The sequence below is a fragment of the Apium graveolens genome, chromosome 7, assembly GCF_009905375.1.
Source record: "Apium graveolens cultivar Ventura chromosome 7, ASM990537v1, whole genome shotgun sequence".
In the NCBI taxonomy this organism is placed as follows: domain Eukaryota; kingdom Viridiplantae; phylum Streptophyta; class Magnoliopsida; order Apiales; family Apiaceae; genus Apium; species Apium graveolens.
The window spans coordinates 65,884,911-65,906,332 of NC_133653.1; positions in this window are offsets into that span (position 1 = coordinate 65,884,911).

Here is a 21,422-nt window from a genome sequence, read left to right on the forward strand (position 1 = left end):
CTTTCTTCTCACGTTGGTTTTTCATACAGACATCTTATCAAACACCTAACAGGCACTTTTGAATCTCAATTTTTCACATGGCACCTAAGGATTTAATCATTGATGGAGCTAAGTTTGTTCCAAACAACTATGCTACAATTCTTGATCATGCTGAAGCTCCATCTGAATTGCATTTTGTGCAAGATCTTCTTGCACACAGTGAGATTGGGTATGCATTAACTCAGCCTGAAGTCTTTTCGAGTCAACAAGTTCTGACGTTTTGGCGGACTGTGTACTTTGATGATGGTGGTAAACATGGCACTCCCAGTATTGTTTTTGAAGTGGGTGATTCATCTTATGCAGTCACTCCTGGTACAATACGCAAAGCTCTACATCTCCCAGAAAATTGTACTTTTTCAACTCCAGAGGAATCAGCACTTCAGGAGTTAATGGCTGATTTGGGATATGAAAAGAGTTTGGCAAAGCTTGGGCAGTTAAAAAGGGCTAATATCAGAAGAGAATGGAGTTTTTTCTTTGACTGGATCACCAAAGCTTTTGGGAATAAATGTTCAAATTTTGATGCTATCCCAATTCTGAGTCAGCACATAGGGTATGCTATTATCCATCAAACTCATTTTGATTTTGCAACTGGAATAATTGGTTTATTGGGGATAGGATGACAGAGGATAGAAATATTGTCTATTTTGCTAGATTCTGTCAACTTATATATACTTTTTGTACTGATGAACCTCAATTAGTCAGTTCCTCAACCCCACCTTTTAGAGTTGCAAAATGATATTTTAATGATCTGGTAAATGCTGATACTAAGAAAAAAGTGGTTAGACCATTACAGATTCCTCAGTCTGTAAAACAGATCCTAGTAAATGCTGATCCTGATACTTATAGATCTGTTTACTCTGATGTCCAACCAACCACAAACACCCAAAAACCATCATCCTCAGCAACTACCACTCATACTACTCAACCTACCCTCAGGACTTATCTCAAATCCTATCTCTCTACTTCACAGACTGTTCAACCCTCATCCTCCAAGCCAAAGAGGACAAAAACTATTCCTCAAACACCTCAAAAGAGGAGGAGGACTGTACTGAGAGATGAATCTGATACTGCGGACCAGGTTCCTTCTTCAGAACCTGTTGTAGGTGAAGCTGAGAAAGAGACTTCTCAGAGGGATTCTGGAATTGGGGGAGATAGGCTTCTCAAGAGGCTTAGAAGAATGACAGTTCCTGCAATTCCAAAGGAATCCAAATCAACAAAGAGATACAAGAAACAGAGAGCACACATGCCAGTTTCAGATGATGAAGAGGAAGCAGCTAAGGAAGGGGATCAGGAATCTCTGATCTCACAAGATAAGGAATTTGCTCCAGTTACTTCTTCTCCATCAACTCCATCTCAGGAAGCTGTTCCTGAAAAGGCTAACACACCTTCTGTGTCTTCTGTTGATCCAGGCACAAGTTCTGATATTGATGTTCAAAACTTGGTTGTGCCTGCAGTAATTCTCTTAGAAGCTCCAACAACAAATATTCCTTCCACAACACCTGTTACTGATGCTGTTCAAACTCCAGAGTTATCAACAACACCTTCTCTGCATCAAGATGCTGCTGGTCAGAATTTAGGTGAGAATCAAGATATGGCTGTTGATCAGAACTTAGAACAAGATCAGCAATTAGAGGATGCTGAAGCCTCCATTGCTACTCACACTGTTGTCTTATCAGAAGATACTGATTCTTTAAGTTCTGATGCTGCAAATGCTGGAGATACTGGTGATGCTGCTCCAACTGTAGATGCTGATGAAGCAGGTCCTTCAGGACTTACTCCTCAACAGACTTTTCCTAAGTCTGAACTTGTTAAGAAGTTTGTTACCGGAGAAGCACCAGTACCTTGGAGTGAAACTCGTGCAGGTCAGGAGTGGACTAAGGAATGGAACTCAGTTTCATGTGTTCCAACTGACAAACATCTTGCTGAGCACTTGACTAAAGCTGATGAAATGTTAAATTCTGATGATTTCAAAACTCAGCTTAGAGTCACTGCATTGAGTACTAAACATTGACAAGGTCTTCATTCAACTACTCATGCAGAGCTACACAATATTCAGGAGAACTTTATCAAACAGGAACAAGTTTGGAAAATTGATAAGAAAAAGTTCTTCCAACCTACCATTGACAGGATTGCTTATATTGAGAAGGCTCAAGATCATCAACAAGCTCAGATTGATGAAATTCTGAAAAATCAAGCTTCTCAGCAATCACAACTAACTGAAATCCAATCCTCAGTGGAATTGCTTATCTCTCTTCTACTACCTGCTGATGCCAAAAAGGGGGAGAAAGTGATTAAGTCCAAATGCAAGACTGACAAGACACTGACAGGAAAGAATAATGAAAAAGATGATCAAGGAAGCTCTGGAATGGGTAGAGGTCATAGTCAAGGTAGAGGATTCACATCAAGACAAGCTAGTCACAGGACAAGTTCTGATACTGGGAAAAGAATAAGTTTTGCTGCTGGTAAAAGGATAAGTTCTGATGAACTTCTAGATCTTGATGAGGAAATGTCAAGAAAATTATTTCTTCAGGAAAATCCAGGAATGGACTTGGAAAGTTTAAAGGAAGAAGAAGCCAGACTTAAATCAGAGAAAGTCACATCTAAATCTGAAGCTTCTGGTAAAAAGCCACTTCCAAAACTCAAAGGCATTGTAATCAAAGAAAGGACACATACTGAAGCAACATTGGCTAGATCACAACCATAGATAGATCCAAGATCCAAAGGTAAAGAAAAGGTTGGTGAACCTATCAAGGTTTATGTACCTCCTGAGGATGAAGAAATTACTGATGAAAAGGATGATCTTGCTCTGACTTCAAGAAAAGTTCTTAAAACAACCTCTGACATGGCTCAAGTTGTTCAGAGTCAAGAGATTGTAAGTTCTGATATTCAGAAGAAGCAAGTAACCTCTGACATAGCTCAAGTTAACTTGATATCAGAAGATAGATCAAAGACACTCCTACCAGGATTCACTAAAGCAAAACAGACTCAACCTTTGAAGACTACTGCAAGTGGTTTTGAAGCTAGAGTAGTTACTGGAAAGGAAGCAAGAGATAAAACTGGATTGGGAAGTGCTGATGAAAGAAGAGTGCACAATACTACCAATGATCCAACTTCCTTGAGTGAACCAGGTATTGGAGCAACTCCTGAGAGATTGAATCAACTTGAATCTGTACAGATGGTTTACCATACCTACTTGAAAGAATACATCATGTTGTATTTCATGACAGATGGTAGGGTTTATCATATAAGACAAAATGCCATTCCATTGAAGTATTTTGAAGAATTGGAGCATGTACTTTTCTTACTTCAAGTGGATGACAGCATAACAGGGACTGCTGCAAACTACTTAAAAGAACAGATTCAGAGACAGAAAAGGCTTTATTCTGTTAAGTCTGACAGCACATATGTTCCAAAGTACAGAGATCACAATGGTGATATTGTTGATATGAAGCCTAATACTGCACAGATCAGAACATATCTTGGTATTAAAGGACTTGAATTCAATCTGGAGTCTGACAAAGCCTATGTCATAAGACTAGATCAGAAGTTGAGAAAAGCAAAGATCAATGATCTCAGAGCTGCAATCTTTCAAACTGGTGAAGATACTGCAGAGCTTAAAGATGCCAAAAGGAGAATGATTGATGAACTCAGATATGCTGAGAAATGTTTGTTGAAGAACTATCTCAGAACAACTCCTGACATCAGAGAGATCAGATGATGAAGCCAAGTCGAAGATCTACAACTGCTTAAATTCTGATATTTGTACAGACTGAAGTTGTTATCAGAAGTTGAATATTGGTAAAGCTTTAAGGACTGTAAGTTGTAGTTATCTAGTCCAATTCTCATGCATTTGTACTTAATGTTTTTGACATCATCAATTATCTGTTAAACTTGTATATTATGCTAATTTACAAGTTGGGGGAGATTGTTAGATATATTTGATAATGTCATGGCTAATATAATTTATGTTTAGATTTCAGATCTTACTTAACAGGACAAATCAGTACTTAATTGTTGATCAGTACTTATACTGGAAGTCAGGACTTAAGGATATCAGTACTTATATTATCAGGAGATAATTATCAGAAGTTAGATATCAGAACTTAAGTGCTGAAGGATGATCAGAGAAGGACAGTAGCTGATTAAAGGAAAGAAGATCGAGATAAACATAAGAAGAGATATGCATGAAGAAGGAATTCCGTGAAGAATGGAATACTTGGAAGAAAAGATATATGATTGATATATTTTAGGAAGCAGAATTATATTCCATATCAATTAGCAATTATCTTGTAACTGTGTAGTATATAAACACAGACATAGGGTTTACACTAAAAGTGTTAATATATTCGAGAAGATTATTCATTGTAACCCTAGCAGCTCTAATGATATTTGTTCATCACTGAGAGGTAACAGTTCCATACTGTAACAGAGTTTATTGTTTCAATAAAGTTTGTTTTCTGTTACTTAATACATTAAAGTTCGATTTGATTGTATTATACACTGTATTCACCCCTCTACAGTGTGTGTGACCTAACATGAACCTCAACTAATTAGTACCTCAACTCCACCTTTTAAAGTTGCAAAACGATACTTTAATGACCTGGTAAATGCTGACACTAAGAAACCAGTGGTTAGACCTTTACAGATTCCTCATTCTGTAAAACAGATCTTAGTAAATGCTGATCCTGATACTTATAAATCTATTTATCCTGATATCCAATCAACAACAACCTCCCAAACACCACAACAACCATCAGCACCTACCACCCATACTACTCAACCTACACTAAGGCAATATCTTAGATCATATCTCTTAACTTCACAGACAGTTCAACCCTCATCCTCAGAACCTCCTGTGAACCCTTCATCTTCTAAGCCTAAGAGGACAAAGACTGTTCCTCAAACACCTCAAAAGAGAAGGAGGATTGCTTTGAGAGATGAATCTGATACTGAGGAACAGGTTCCTTCTTCAGAACCTGTTGTTAAAGAAGCTGAGAAAGTGACTTCTCAGAAGGATTCTGGAATTGGGGGATCTAGGCTTCTCAAGAGGCTTAGAAGAATGACTGTTCCTGAAACTCCCAAGGAATCCATATCTACAAAGAGATACAAGAAACAGAGGGAAAAAGGCCAGTTTCAGATGATGATGAAGCAGCAGCTAAGGAAGGGGATCAGGAATCTCTGATCTCACAAGAAAAGGAATCCGCTCCAGTCCCTACTTCTCCATCAACTCCATCTCAGGAAGCTGTTATTGAAAAGGCCAACACACCATCTGTGACTCCTGTTCAAAAGTCTGTATCTCCTGTTGTTCCAGGCACAAGTGCTGAAATTGATATCCAGACCTTGGTTATGCCTGAAGTACTTTACTTAAAAAGCTCCAACATCAACTAATCCATCAACAACACCTGTTACTGATGCTGCTCACACTCCAGAATTATCTACTACACCTTCTCTGCATCTAGATGCTGATGATCAGAATATAGGTGAGCATCAGGATATGGCTGTTGATCAGAACTTTGAACCAGATCAGTAATTAGAGGATGCTGAAGCCTCCATTACTACTCACACTGTTGTTCTATCAGAAGATACTGATTCTGTAAGTTCTGATGCTGCAAATGCTGGAGATACTGGTGATGCTGCTCTACAAGCAGATACTGATGAAGCAGGTCTTTCAGGACATGCCCCTCAACAAACAGTTCTTAAATCTGAACTTGTTAAGAAGTTTGTTACCAGAGAAGCACCAGTGCCATGGAGTGAAACTCCTGCTGGTCAGGAGTGGACTAAGGAATGGAACTCAATTACTTGTGTTCCATCTGCAAAGAATCTGGCTAAGCAATTGACAAAAGCTGATGAGATGTTAAATACTGATGATTTCAAAACCCAGCTTAGAGTCACTGCATTGAGTACTAAACATCTTCAAGGTCTCCATTCAACTACTCATGCAGAGCTATACAAGATTCAGGAAGAATTCATCAAACAGGAACAAGTTCAAAAGATTGATAAGAAAAAGTTCTTCCAACCTACCTTTGATAAGATTGCTTATATTGAGAAGACTCAAGAGAAGCAACAAGCTCAGATTGATGATATTCTGAAAAATCAAGCTTCTCAGCAATCTCAACTTAATGAAATCCAAGCCTCAGTGGAATTGCTTGTCTCTCTTCTACTACCTGCTGATGCCAAAAAGGGAGAGAAAGTAATTAAGTCCAAATGCAAGACTGACAAGACACTGAAAGGGAAGGATGATGAAAAGGATGATCAAGGAAATTGTAACACCCCCAAATCCGGGGTCGGGGATCCGGGTTGTCACGAGTTCCATTTCCCTTAATAACACCCAATCTTAATAATTACTCAACTACTCTGTACTTTGACCCCACAATAAACACACACACCACACGTTATAGTCTCAGAGATGAACATCCAAAAATAGCCACAAATCATTTTATTCCATAATTATCTGCCAATACACCTTAAAAGGTTTTCTGAATAAATTTACATTTCTTTGCCATTATTACAATTCATAAATATACATAATCTGATACATCAAAAGTTGAAAGCCTAGCCTATTGGTAGTTCCTACCTCAGCTATGGCGGCATCAGTGCTTATAGAAAACTGCGGAACGTCTCCTAACCTCTTGCGAATCGGAAGCTTGGTCTGGTTCATCTTGTCTATCTGATGTTGTGTGATGAAAGAAGAAAGCAAGGGTGAGCAGCAAGCCCACCAAAATAATATGTATAATGATTAACAATATATGAGCCTTCTCATAGTACTCATGAAAGTCTTGGTCAAAAGAAGTGAACCAAGTTTAATATCTTAATGCGATGAAGTCGCAAAATATTCAGTATATATACATATATACTTTTCAAAATATTGGAAGTCCTCTTCCATGCATAATATACACAAAATCCCAGTGTATAACTGTATATATAAAAAAATATCGTTGCAAGGTGATCTCATACATCTAACCTTGTCTCAACGTTTTTTCTGAAAATCTTTGTGATTCATAAGACAATTATTAACTAGATATAAGTTTAAAAGATGAGGTTACCAAATACCCCAATATACTTATATCTTTCCCAATACTACTTGAACTACCACCGTTCAAGTTATAACCAGTTTCAAAAGTTCATCACATAGATGAGACTACAAGACAAGATTTGAATAGATTCAATCTTTGAAATATTATTGAATGAAATAAAGTTACGAGATACTTTATTTAGTCCCGATATATATATATATATATCCACATATATATCTCTTTAAACATTTCCTGGAACCTCTGTTATATAAAGTATGAACAGAGTTTGAAACATCCAATGAATTTTGGAAAGGAAAAGAATTTTGGCATAAACCAGATATCTTGCTGATCAGGCAAAGATACCCATAAGTAACCTTTTCTACTAGTAGATGGACGAATTCCCCACTGGTCATCACCCTGGCCGCATTAGGACCTATGCTGGACTGCCACTCAGCCACTTATGCATTTGATGGACTCCCACTGAGCCACTTACACTATCATGGACGCCCACTGAGCCCATGTTGCTTATGCCGACTCAATAGATGGACTTACTTCCCGAACGTTGGGTAAGTAATCAATTCATTTACCAAAACTACAACCTTGTTGCGAATATAAAATACACCACAGAGCCGGATCCCTCAGGTTTTAAGCGAGTATTTAAATCCCCTTAAAAAGGAAGATCTTAAATATAAAAATGAGTTTTGGGATCCGCTCTAACTTTTAAAAATCATTTTGAAGACTCGAAAACACTTTATAGAGTGTTTGGAGTAAAGCTGATTTAATGAAGTAAATCAGTCCCCAGAATATTTAGAAAATGACTGAATATTATTAATTAAATAATATTCCCATAAAGAATAATCTTTATAAAAATAATTGAAGTAGAAGTATTAAAATTTATACTTGAAACGAGTATTAAATAACCAAAGATATACTTATATGAAAGTATTATCTTCATTTGAATAACCGAAAATAAGTTTGATTATCGAAACATTATTCTTTAATAAAATACAGAATATATCTCAGCAAATAATCGGAGTCATAGATCCTCAAAAGAATATTCAAATAATATTCATTAAATAATATAAACTGAGTCATAAGTCCTCGAATGAATATTCAAATAATATTCAAATAATAAAATAAAAGGAGTCATAAGTCCTCGAATGAATATTCGTAATAATATTCATTAAATAAAATAAAGTTTAAAGTTATCGAATAAACCTTATTCGATTAATAGTTTGGAAAACTATAACCATATATATATATAAATATATATATATATATATATCCATATCCATATATATACAAAATCTACTCGGGATCCTCGACTCCCGGTTTTAGAAAATTTTTTTCACCTTTGGGTCCCTACACTAAGGGTATATGCAAGATACCGCTATCCTCTAGCATAGGTATTATCAACTGAACCAACAGATATATATTTCAAGAATATGAAACAGGCATGCATATATACCATATCACATGCTATAATATATCGCAAGAATTGCTAATAACAATCATGCACTTATCACAAGATAATGCATATACATATATTTACATCACAACAACAGTATAACGGGTAGAAAACTTGCCTGAGCGACTTGGGGTGATAAAAGGCTCGGGACGAGTCTGGTAACCTATAAACAACAAGTAAGTTGGAATTAAACCAAAATCACTTGTAAATCTATACTTTAACTAACTTAGACTCTAACGCTTGTTTTGCGCTCACTGATTCGCTTAAGTCACTCGGGTACCCTCGGCTCCACCATTTTTAATAATTTAACCTTTACGAGTTTTAAAGAGATTCCTTCGCGAGTGTCTTACCAACTGCCTAACACACTTACCATAAATGTTTCATACATTAATTAACCCTTTTTGGTCTTTAACCTATGTTTCAAAGTAAGGCGAGGGAAAAAGTTTCGTTCGCGAAACGCCGTTACTTGAAACGGTCGTTTCTCCTAAACCGTGCATCGGAATCGAACGAACTACATATCAAAATGAAGCTCGTAACATGAGCTATCTAAACATGGCAGTGGTCATAATCTAGCAGGGGGTTCTCGGGTCCTAATGCTATGCACAAAAACAGTCCAAAGAAAATCGGACGTTACGACGGCTATGTTTACGCGATTTCCCAAATTTATACCATTCAAAAACCATCACAATTCAACCTCAAATCAATCATACAACCAACATCCATCCAAACCACATCATAACAGCCCCAACCAATTCAAGTTTAACATTCATACTTATGCCTAAGCTTAACTTTAACCATACTTAAGTTCTTTTAATCAAAACAACAACATTTACCAATCCAACAACATCCCAAAACTCACTAATCTCTACATACACAACCATCAAGCCTCTCATGAACTAAAATACTCATATTATGCTCTTAACATTCAATAACAAAGCTTGGTTAAGAGATTATACCTTCCTTGAAGCTTTTTAACACAACACAAGAGCTTTGAATGCCTAAAGAACCTTGATCCTTGCTTGTATAACCTTAATCTTTCATAAAAATTCAAGAAAACTAAAGTTATTTCTTGAAGGTTACTATTCACCATCTTCTTCCTTGATTTATAGAAAAAGATTGGCTTGGAATTAGAAGCTTAAACTTATAGGAAGTATGTAACTATCCATGGGGAAGCTTAGATAATTACCTTGCTAAATAGTAAGTGGTGGAGCTTGGATCTTCAAATTTTAAGAAATGCACCCGAGAGCATGAAGAAGAAGAAGAGAGATTTTTGTGTTTTGGCTTGATTTGCTTTTGGTTGGTTAATTTTTGTTGTTTGCTTTAGTGAATTACCTAGTTGCCCTTGGTTTTGTGTGGTTAAAAAGTCACCACATCTCCTTCCTTCCCATGTCATGCTTGTGTCACCTTGCACATGTCATAATGCTCCCACTTGTCCACACCTTGTGGTTTGATGATGTCACAGTCCCTGGCTTCTTGTACAAGCTTGTCTCTTGGTCACTTATTTGTTTTACGGTTCGCTTATCTTTCGTTCTCGTTTATCGTTTGAGGGATCATACCCGGGATCTTATTACTTAGGTTCCCTTAACCTTTCTCAATATATTGTATTCCTTCTATGATCCTCTCCTATAATCCTTTAATTTAAATCCTTTTTATCCTGTTACCTTATACTCAATTCTCTCCGTATCTTGTGGATTTCCGGGAAAAATCAAAGTGTTCGGAATTGGATTCTGACGATCTTTACATACACTTATATACCACATAGAGTACTAATAATATCCCATAAGATCAATAACAGAACCCCTACATAGCGTGGCATGAAAAGTTTTCTCGTTCAGCAAAAACACTATTCATAAGGGTTTCAAAATTTCTCAAAAATTGGGGTTATTACAGTCTCCCCTCCTTAAAAGGATTCCGTCCCGGAATCAGATAGAAAACAAATGGGGATACTTTCTTAGCATTACACTTTCTAACTCTCGAGTCAATTTTCTACATTGTGGTTCTACCACCAAACTCTGCCTAGTTTGATAATCCTTCTCCTAAGCACTTGTTCCTTTTCACTCTATAACCCTTTCTGGTTACTCCATATAGGTTACGCCGGGTTGCATATCTATGCGCTCATATACCTCTACTTATCTGGCATCTGAATTATACTTCCTTAACATTGATACGTGAAACACGTTATGAACTTGCTACAGGTTCGGGGGTAGGGCTAGCTCATATGCTAACTTCCTAAACGTCTTAATATATCCAAGGGTCCAACAAATTGTAGACTTAGCTTTCCTTTCTTTCCGAACCTCATCAATCCTTTCCAAGGGATACCTATAACATTACTAGGTCCCCTATTTCATACTCTTTATCCTTTCGTGTCAAATCAACACACTTATCATGTCCATCTTGGGCTACTACCAGCCGTCCTCTGATTAGATCTATCATATCCTTGGTCCTTTGGACTACTGCGGGTCCGAGCATCTTGCGCTCTACAACTTCATCCTAACATAAGGGAGATCGACATTTTCTTCCCTCAAGGATCTCATAAGGCGACATCTCGATAATGACATATGATCTATTGTCGTAAGATAACTCAATCCGAATTAAGTGATCATTCCAAATTCTTTCAAGTCTATTGCACAGACTCTCATTATAGCTTTTATCATTAGAACTTTTGCTTCTCAATACCTATTCTTTTCCAGTTCGTAATCGCTACTACCTTCCGTTCCTAATATTATACGGGTTATACTTTTGCTCGTTAGCGTTCTATAACCTTTTAATAACCACGTCAACCTTAGTATCACGAATGTGTTCCCATTCCGCATACTACCACCACTTTATTACTCCTTTTTCAGTTATTTCAATTTCCCAAAGTTTGATCAATCATATAGAAGTAAAGGAATTTGTTGAGAGATCACTATGATCATGAACACTTGTTATATCGCATAGTTAGTACAGAAGGTGGCCAGCCTTTAGTACTTGACAAGCAATTAAACAATAGATGGTATCCTACTAGGCTTCTATCACACAGATAGATAGTCATTCGGCAATACCTCCCCTTCTGGAAGGGTTGTTCTTCTCAGCTTACATGAAATGAAAAGAAGAGAAAAGAACGAATTGAAGAGAATTGTATATATGAAAAAAAAAATATACTGCCACAAAATATCTGGCTTGGAACCTACCTCTGAACTATAGAGGTTTGTCATAGGAGAACAAAACATATGTATTTATATCAACATCAAGTATTATCGCATCGCATTTTGCATGCTTAAATATTTTTTGCTATTCCGTCCATCATTCTATGGACCCATGCTCTTCCTCGAGCTTATACACAATCACCTTTGAAACTCCCTCGACATCAAAAATTGAATCTGGGTTTTCATTCCAGACATCACCGTTACTAAAATTCTATGCTTGCACTGCAACCTTCCTCGTATAGTAATACGACTCTCTATTGATAAGAAAGAATAATTATTCACTAGGTAGATACTCTACTTAATTAGTCTATCAATGATAACTTATACACTACCACGACCCGATTAGTGGTACTCAATCTCAACACCCATTCCAATACAACTCTCACGGTTGTAATCAGCTCAATACTTGCAGAATCATTGCTGCCTTACTATGGTCCACCACTGACCTATTGTAGTCATTCATTTTCCATGAAGTCTTAATAGCTAACCATACGGAGTCCATACATCTCGTATCAAATCCTTCTAAGGAGGTAACATAATCACCATTCCTGATTCATGAAGAACACTCCTGATCCTGACATACATACATGACATGAAGCAGATAAAAGTGCAGAAGAGTTTCAATCAAAGCAACGATAGCAGGTTAATACCATTCTTAATCATACGCCCTAAATAGAAGAATTAACTCAAGGGTTCATCTAGTCCTTTTTGAAACATGGTCCTGGCTTATCTCAAGATAGGACCTTCTGAGATAGATAGCCCGTTCATGGCGATTACACGAATTAAACCTTTACCAACTACTATTACGGCTGGGTATTGCACAGTCATCAGAAGGAATGACAATCTTCCTAACCATAATTCAACCTTCACATTTTTAACCATCATCACTATATTCTTTTGGCACACGCGCCTATAATTATCCTCTTACCTTTAAAGTGTTGGCCACCTCTTTGGCCTTCCCTGATAGTAATAGTTCCTTATAATCAATGTCTTTTAACCACCTTCAACTAAATTTTCTACCTCATTTCAATCACAGCTTATGTGAAGATGTTTTCCTTAACATCTGATAAGTAAAAAAAAAATCACCATTTTTCCATAAGTTGTTGCCTCAGTCTTTAGAGGTTAATCACTGTCATGACTGACTCTCAATCATAATTAGAACATCTTTTATCTTAAGTCCTAATTGCCCTGAATAATTTCGACCATTACTGGTTCGATCCATACTTTCTCGTGGTTTAACACGTGCCCCACTTGGCAACATTATAATTATGTCATATTTCCTTTATCAACATTTTTATTCTTGAGAATTTCGAATATTTCCTTTCTCCTTGTAAAACTTCTAAGGTTATCCTTCAATCGTTCCTCCTGTATTCCCTATATACAGGGCATATCAAATACCATTTACTGATACTAGAACCATTGTCTATTTACTTCTGAAAAATTTCTCCACTGATCCTTAAAGGTTATTATTACCTTAACCCTTTCCAATTCATACTGTCAAAACTCATACTATCCCTATTAAGGGTGAAATGCCAACCTTTATGCATTCCCCTAGGATTCGTTTTAAGTTATCGATGTTCTATCCTTAATTCCACCTTTAAAAAGGTACAAGCATCCTTTCATGGATAAATAAAGTCATATATCCCTGATAAGGGTATCTTATTCAATCATTTCCACCTCGATAGTCTATACCGAATTTCACAATAGCATCCTTATTCAAGTTAAGGTCAATCCACATGGCCTCCAAAAGATAAAAATGGTTATCCGCTTTTCTTTCCTGATTTGGTAATGATCACATGGATGATCTGGAAGATATTGGTCGTGTTCAACGTGAACTTCTTCTTAATAAATCCTTATTTACTTTTGTTGTTTATCTCAACAGTCATCTCAATGTTGGGATATCTTTCATACCTGGCGTCTCCCTTCCTGGGTATCATGCCACCGGTCTTACACTTCACATTCTTGAAGGTCACTTCCTTCATCCAATTTTCCTAATTTCTTACTTCCTTGTCTCCTCAGTCTATCCGCGTCTCACTATTTATCCTTCGAACTATCTCAATGTTTCCTCGAATCCTCCCAACTTAAAGGGGATAAAATATATGCATCTCTTATGCCTTCACCCATCAATTTTAACTCATGGTGAATCATCCTCATCCTGACGAATGCATATTTATCTATTTCTATTGCTACGAGTCTTTAGGGTTTCCTCATACCCAATTCCCTTATCATTCCTCAAACTCTGTTTCCTTTATATTCCTTTCTCTTATCGTTATTTCATGAACCAACACAACATAAGCATTGATTTCAAACATCCCGTCATTCTGGATTCGTGTCTTCAGAACGAATCTTGATAACTTTTACAACTTAGATTCATAATTCGTCATACTTGTCTGCCTTTGTTCTGGCTCTAAAGCTTTTACACTATCTCCTTATCTTTGGGAATTACTTTCCCGAAAACAATTGACTGAACTTAAATCAATTTATTATAATCTCTTGCTCCGTGACTTCCTTGGCCTTTCACCAGCGGGTGGTCTCTCTCTTGGGAGGGTAAGTGACAAAAGCAGTCTTTTGTGATTCGTCAATCATTCAGAATCTCAAATGATTCCTCTATTTCCTTTAGCCAGGCTCGTGCCTCGACTGGGTCAGCTTGTTCTTTAGAACTCTAAGAGCTTAGCGACTTAAAGAACCTGAAAGAATTTCTCACCGCATTGTTTCCTCAGGGTGGTGGTTGGGGATAATAGTCTAAGTCCTTTTTAGACAGGTCCATGAATTGCCGTATAGGAGTACCGTCTCGGGTCTCCTTTCCTTACTCGACTTTCTGTTTCCTTAGTATGAAATGTTTCATCCTTCTCCCATACTTGGGGTTATCTTATACGTTAAAATCCTCATTTTCCACTTCATTATGTTATGGGTTCCTTCTATCTTGATGGCGACCTCCCTGACTATCACGTTCAGGGTTCGCTCTAATCTTATTCCTCAAACTAGCTTTCATCTAAGATTTCATCTTTAAGCTCTTGAACATTCGGCACCCAAATTCTATAGAAATACCTCATTATTCCCTTATCATCTTTCTCGGTATTAATCTCATATTTATTTGTTGGCTCTCTGCCTTCATTCATCACCTTTTTCTGGCACAATATGCTCCTTTCCAATAATTCGGTCTGTATTGCAATCTCAAACAGCTTTTCGGTACCGGCTCCGGTTACCTTCACTTCTATTTCCATTTTCTCAAAATCTCTTATAAACTCTCTCAAAGACATTATCATCTTGAGTTTCTCCTTTTTACTAAGGGCATCAGCCACCACATTGGCTTTCCCCGAATGATAAAGAATCTCACAATCGTAATCCTTGATTATCTCTAACCACCTAATTTGGCGCATGTTGAGCTCTTTTCTGCGTGAAAATGTACTAGAGCACTTATGGCTTAGGTAATTCTCGCACTTCTCTCCATACAAGTAGTGCCTCCAATCTTTAGGGCAAAACTATTGCCATGAGCCCAAGCTCATAGGTGGGGATATCGAATTTTATATTCCCTTAATTATCTTGACGCGTACACGATTACCTTGCTGTGATGTATAAGAAGCACCCTAATTCCTTATGCGAAGCGTCACTACAATTCACAAAATCTCCTTTTTCATCCGGCAACGCCAACATATGGGCCGCCACCAACCTTTGCTTCAGTTGTTAAAATCTTTTCTCGTATTTCTCTGTCCATTCAAACTTCTTAGTCTTACGAGTAAGCCGCGTCAAAGGGGCTACTATCTTTACAAACTTGAACGAACCTCCGGTAGTGACCGGCCAATCCTACCTCTGGGAGTTGCCCTAACCATGGTCATCAATTCCTCAGTGGTCCTTTATTCATTCTTGTTAGGATCTTCCACGAGATCCTCCTCAGCAACAATCCCATCTAGGACAACATCCTCAACCGCTACATCCTCAATATCAACATCATCCGGTCCTGCATTAGGACACTCTATCGGATCCACAATCCGATCTCCAATTAGTAATAAAACATCATCGCGCTGTTGCTTCTCAACCTCAGGGTTCGGAGTCCCGCTACCATGTACGATAACGAACTACGCTACTATCACGATATTTATAGGGGTTCCCATAAGGGTTTTAACTGTCAGTGCTACGTTAGGTAGCCCGACTATGAACTTGGTAAGAGTTCTTATTATCTTAGTGAACTTATTATCTTAACGCCCCATCATCTCTGAGGTTTATAACGCTTGGCTCTGATACCATTTCTGTAACATCCCCAAATCCGGGGTCGGGGATCCGGGTTGTCACGAGTTCCATTTCCCTTAATAACACCCAATCTTAATAATTACTCAACTAATCTGCACTTTGACCCCACAATAAACACACACACCACACGTTATAGTCTCAGAGATGAACATCCAAAAATAGCCACAAATCATTTTATTCCACAATTATCTGCCAATACACCTTAAAAGGTTTTCTGAATAAATTTACATTTCTTTGCCATTATTACAATTCATAAATATACATAATCTGATACATCAAAAGTTGAAAGCCTAGCCTATTGGTAGTTCCTACCTCAGCTATGGCGGCATCAGTGCTTATAGAAAACTGCGGAACGTCTCCTAACCTCTTGCGAATCGGAAGCTTGGTCCGGTTCATCTTGTCTATCTGATGTTGTGTGATGAAAGAAGAAAGCAAGGGTGAGCAGCAAGCCCACCAAAATAATATGTATAATGATTAACAATATATGAGCTTTCTCATAGTACTCATGAAAGTCTTGGTCAAAAGAAGTGAACCAAGTTTGATATCTTAATGCGATGAAGTCGCAAAATATTCAGTATATATACATATATACTTTTCAAAATATTAGAAGTCCTCTTCCATGCATAATATACACAAAATCCCAGTGTATAACTGTATATATAAAAAAATATCGTTGCAAGGTGATCTCATACATCTAACCTTGTCTCAACGTTTTTCTGAAAATCTTTGTGATTCATAAGACAATTATTAACTAGATATAAGTTTAAAAGATGAGGTTACCAAATACCCCAATATACTTATATCTTTCCCAATACTACTTGAACTACCACCGTTCAAGTTATAACCAGTTTCAAAAGTTCATCACATAGATGAGACTACAAGACAAGATTTGAATAGATTCAATCTTTGAAATATTATTGAATGAAATAAAGTTACGAGATACTTTATTTAGTCCCGATATATATATATATATCCACATATATATCTCTTTAAACATTTCCTGGAACCTCTGTTATATAAAGTATGAACAGAGTTTGAAACATCCAATGAATTTTGGAAAGGAAAAGAATTTTGGCATAAACCAGATATCTTGCTGATCAGGCAAAGATACCCATAAGTAACATTTTCTACTAGTAGATGGACGAATTCCCCACTGGTCATCACCCTGGCCGCATTAGGACCTATGCTGGACTGCCACTCAGCCACTTATGCATTTGATGGACTCCCACTGAGCCACTTACACTATCATGGACGCCCACTGAGCCCATGTTGCTTATGCCGACTCAATAGATGGACTTACTTCCCGAACGTTGGGTAAGTAATCAATTCATTTACCAAAACTGCAACCTTGTTGCGAATATAAAATACACCACAGAGCCGGATCCCTCAGGTTTTAAGCGAGTATTTAAATCCCCTTAAAAAGGAAGATCTTAAATATAAAAATGAGTTTTGGGATCCGCTCTAACTTTTAAAAATCATTTTGAAGACTCGAAAACACTTTATAGAGTGTTTGGAGTAAAGCTGATTTAATGAAGTAAATCAGTCCCCAGAATATTTAGAAAATGACTGAATATTATTAATTAAATAATATTCCCATAAAGAATAATCTTTATAAAAATAATTGAAGTAGAAGTATTAAAATTTATACTTGAAACGAGTATTAAATAACCAAAGATATACTTATATGAAAGTATTATCTTCATTTGAATAACCGAAAATAAGTTTGATTATCGAAATATTATTCTTTAATAAAATACAGAATATATCTCAGCAAATAATCGGAGTCATAGATCCTCAAATGAATATTCAAATAATATTCATTAAATAATATAAACTGAGTCATAAGTCCTCGAATGAATATTCAAATAATATTCAAATAATAAAATAAAAGGAGTCATAAGTCCTCGAATGAATATTCGTAATAATATTCATTAAATAAAATAAAGTTTAAAGTTATCGAATAAACCTTATTCGATTAATAGTTTGGAAAACTATAACCATATATATATATAAATATATATATATATATATATATCCATATATATACAAAATCTACTCGGGATCCTCGACTCCCGGTTTTAGAAAATTTTTTTCACCTTTGGGTCCCTACACTAAGGGTATATGCAAGATACCACTATCCTCTAGCATAGGTATTATCAACTGAACCAACAGATATATATTTCAAGAATATGAAACAGGCATGCATATATACCATATCACATGCTACAATATATCGCAAGAATTGCTAATAACAATCATGCACTTATCACAAGATAATGCATATACATATATTTACATCACAACAACAGTATAACGGGTAGAAAACTTGCCTGAGCGACTTGGGGTGATAAAAGGCTCGGGACGAGTCTGGTAACCTATAAACAACAAGTAAGTTGGAATTAAACCAAAATCACTTGTAAATCTATACTTTAACTAACTTAGACTCTAACGCTTGTTTTGCGCTCACTGATTCGCTTAAGTCACTCGGGTACCCTCGGCTCCACCATTTTTAATAATTTAACCTTTACGAGTTTTAAAGCGGTTCCTTCGCGAGTGTCTTACCAACTGCCTAACACACTTACCATAAATGTTTCATACATTAATTAACCCTTTTTGGTCTTTAACCTATATTTCAAAGTAAGGCGAGGGAAAAAGTTTCGTTCGCGAAACGCCGTTACTTGAAACGGTCGTTTCTCCTAAACCGTGCATCGGAATCGAATGAACTACATATCAAAACGAAGCTCGTAACATGAGCTCTCTAAAAATGGCAGTGGTAATAATCTAGCAGTGGGTTCTCGGGTCCTAATGCTATGCACAAAAACAGTCCAAAGAAAATCGGACGTTACGACGGCTATGTTTACGCGATTTCCCAAATTTATACCATTCAAAAACCATCACAATTCAACCTCAAATCAATCATACAACCAACATCCATCCAAACCACATCATAACAGCCCCAACCAATTCAAGTTTAACATTCATACTTATGCCTAAGCTTAACTTTAACCATACTTAAGTTCTTTTAATCAAAACAACAACATTTACCAATCCAACAACATCCCAAAACTCACTAATCTCTACATACACAACCATCAAGCCTCTCATGAACTAAAATACTCATATTATGCTCTTAACATTCAATAACAAAGCTTGGTTAAGAGATTATACCTTCCTTGAAGCTTTTTAACACAACACAAGAGCTTTGAATGCCTAAAGAACCTTGATCCTTGCTTGTATAACCTTAATCTTTCATAAAAATTCAAGAAAACTAAAGTTATTTCTTGAAGGTTACTATTCACCATCTTCTTCCTTGATTTATAGAAAAAGATTGGCTTGGAATTAGAAGCTTAAACTTATAGGAAGTATGTAACTATCCATAGGGAAGCTTAGATAATTACCTTGCTAAATAGTAAGTGGTGGAGCTTGGATCTTCAAATTTTAAGAAATGCACCCGAGAGCATGAAGAAGAAGAAGAGAGATTTTTGTGTTTTGGCTTGATTTGCTTTTGGTTGGTTGATTTTTGTTGTTTGCTTTAGTGAATTACCTAGTTGCCCTTGGTTTTGTGTGGTTAAAAAGTCACCACATCTCCTTCCTTCCCATGTCATGCTTGTGTCACCTTGCACATGTCATAATGCTCCCACTTGTCCACACCTTGTGGTTTAATTATGTCACAGTCCCTGGCTTCTTGTACAAGCTTGTCTCTTGGTCACTTATTTGTTTTACGGTTCGCTTATCTTTCGTTCTCGTTTATCGTTTGAGGGATCATACCCGGGATCTTATTACTTAGGTTCCCTTAACCTTTCTCAATATATTGTATTCCTTCTATGATCCTCTCCTATAATCCTTTAATTTAAATCCTTTTTATCCTGTTACCTTATACTCAATTCTCTCCGTATCTTGTGGATTTCCGGGAAAAATCAAAGTGTTCGGAATTGGATTCTGACGATCTTTACATACACTTATATACCACATAGAGTACTAATAATATCCCATAAGATCAATAACAGAACCCCTACATAGCGTGGCATGAAAAGTTTTCTCGTTCAGCAAAAACACTATTCATAAGGGTTTCAAAATTTCTCAAAAATTGGGGTTATTACAGAAACCCTGGAATGGGTAGAGGTCAAAGTCAAGGTAAAGGTTTCTCATCAAGAAAAGCTGAAATCACAAGTCACAGGACAAGTTCTGATGCTGGAAAAAGAATTAGTTCTGCTACTGGTACAAGGATAAGTTCTGATGAACTTTTAGATCTTGATGAAGAAATGTCAAGAAAGTTATTTCTTCAGGAAAATCCAGGAATGGACTTGAAGAGTTTAATGGAAGAAGAAGCCAGACTTAAATCAGAGAAAGTCACATCTAAATTTGAAGCTTCTGGTAAAAAGACACTTCCAAAACTCAAAGGCATTGTGATAAAAGAAAGGACAAATACTGAAGCAACATTGGCTAAATCACAACCGCAGATAGATCCAAGATCCAAGGGTAAAGAAAAGGTTGGTGAACCTATCAAGGTTTATGTGCCTCCTGAGAATGAAGAAATCACTGATGAAAAGGATGATCTTGCTCTGACTTTAAGAAAAGTTCTTAAAACAACATCTGACATGGCTCAAGTTGTTCAGAGTCAAGAGACAGTAAGTTCTGATATTCCAAAGAAGCAAGTAACCTCTGACATAGCTCAAGTTAACTTGATATCAGAAGATAGATCAAAGAAACTCCTACCAGGATTAACTAAAGCTAAACAGACTCAACCTTTGAAGACTGCTGCAAGTGGTTTTGAAGCAAGAGTGGTTACTGGAAAGGAAGCAAGAGATAAAACTGGATTGGGAAGTGCTGATGAAAGAAGAATACAGAACACTACCAATGATCCAACTTCCTTAAGTGAACCAGGAATTGGAGCAACTCCTGAGAGATTGAATCAACTGGAATCTGTACAAATGGTTTACCATACCTACTTGAAAGAACACATCTTGTTGTACTTCATGACAGATGGTAGGGTTTATCATATAAGGAAAAATGCCATTCCATTGAAGTATTTTGAAGAATTAGAGCATGTACTATTCTTACTTCAAGTGGATGACAGATTGACAGGAAGTGCTGCAAACTATTTGAAGGATCAGATTTAAAGACAGAAAAGACTTTATTCTATTAAGTCTGATAGCACATATGTTCCAAAGTACAGAGATCACAAGGGTGATATAGTTGAAATGAAGCCCAACACTGCTAAAATTATAACTACCTTTCTGGGTTACACGGCTGTGGAATTCAATCTTGAGTCTGATAAAGCTTACTTGATCAGACTGGATCAGGATATAAGAAAAGCAAAGATTAATGATCTCAGGGCTGCAATCTTTCAAATTGGTGAAGATAATGCAGAGCTTAAAGATGCTAAAAGGAGGATGATTGATGAACTTAGATATGCTGAGAGATGTTTCTTGAAGAACTATCTCAGAACAACTCCTGACATCAGAGAGA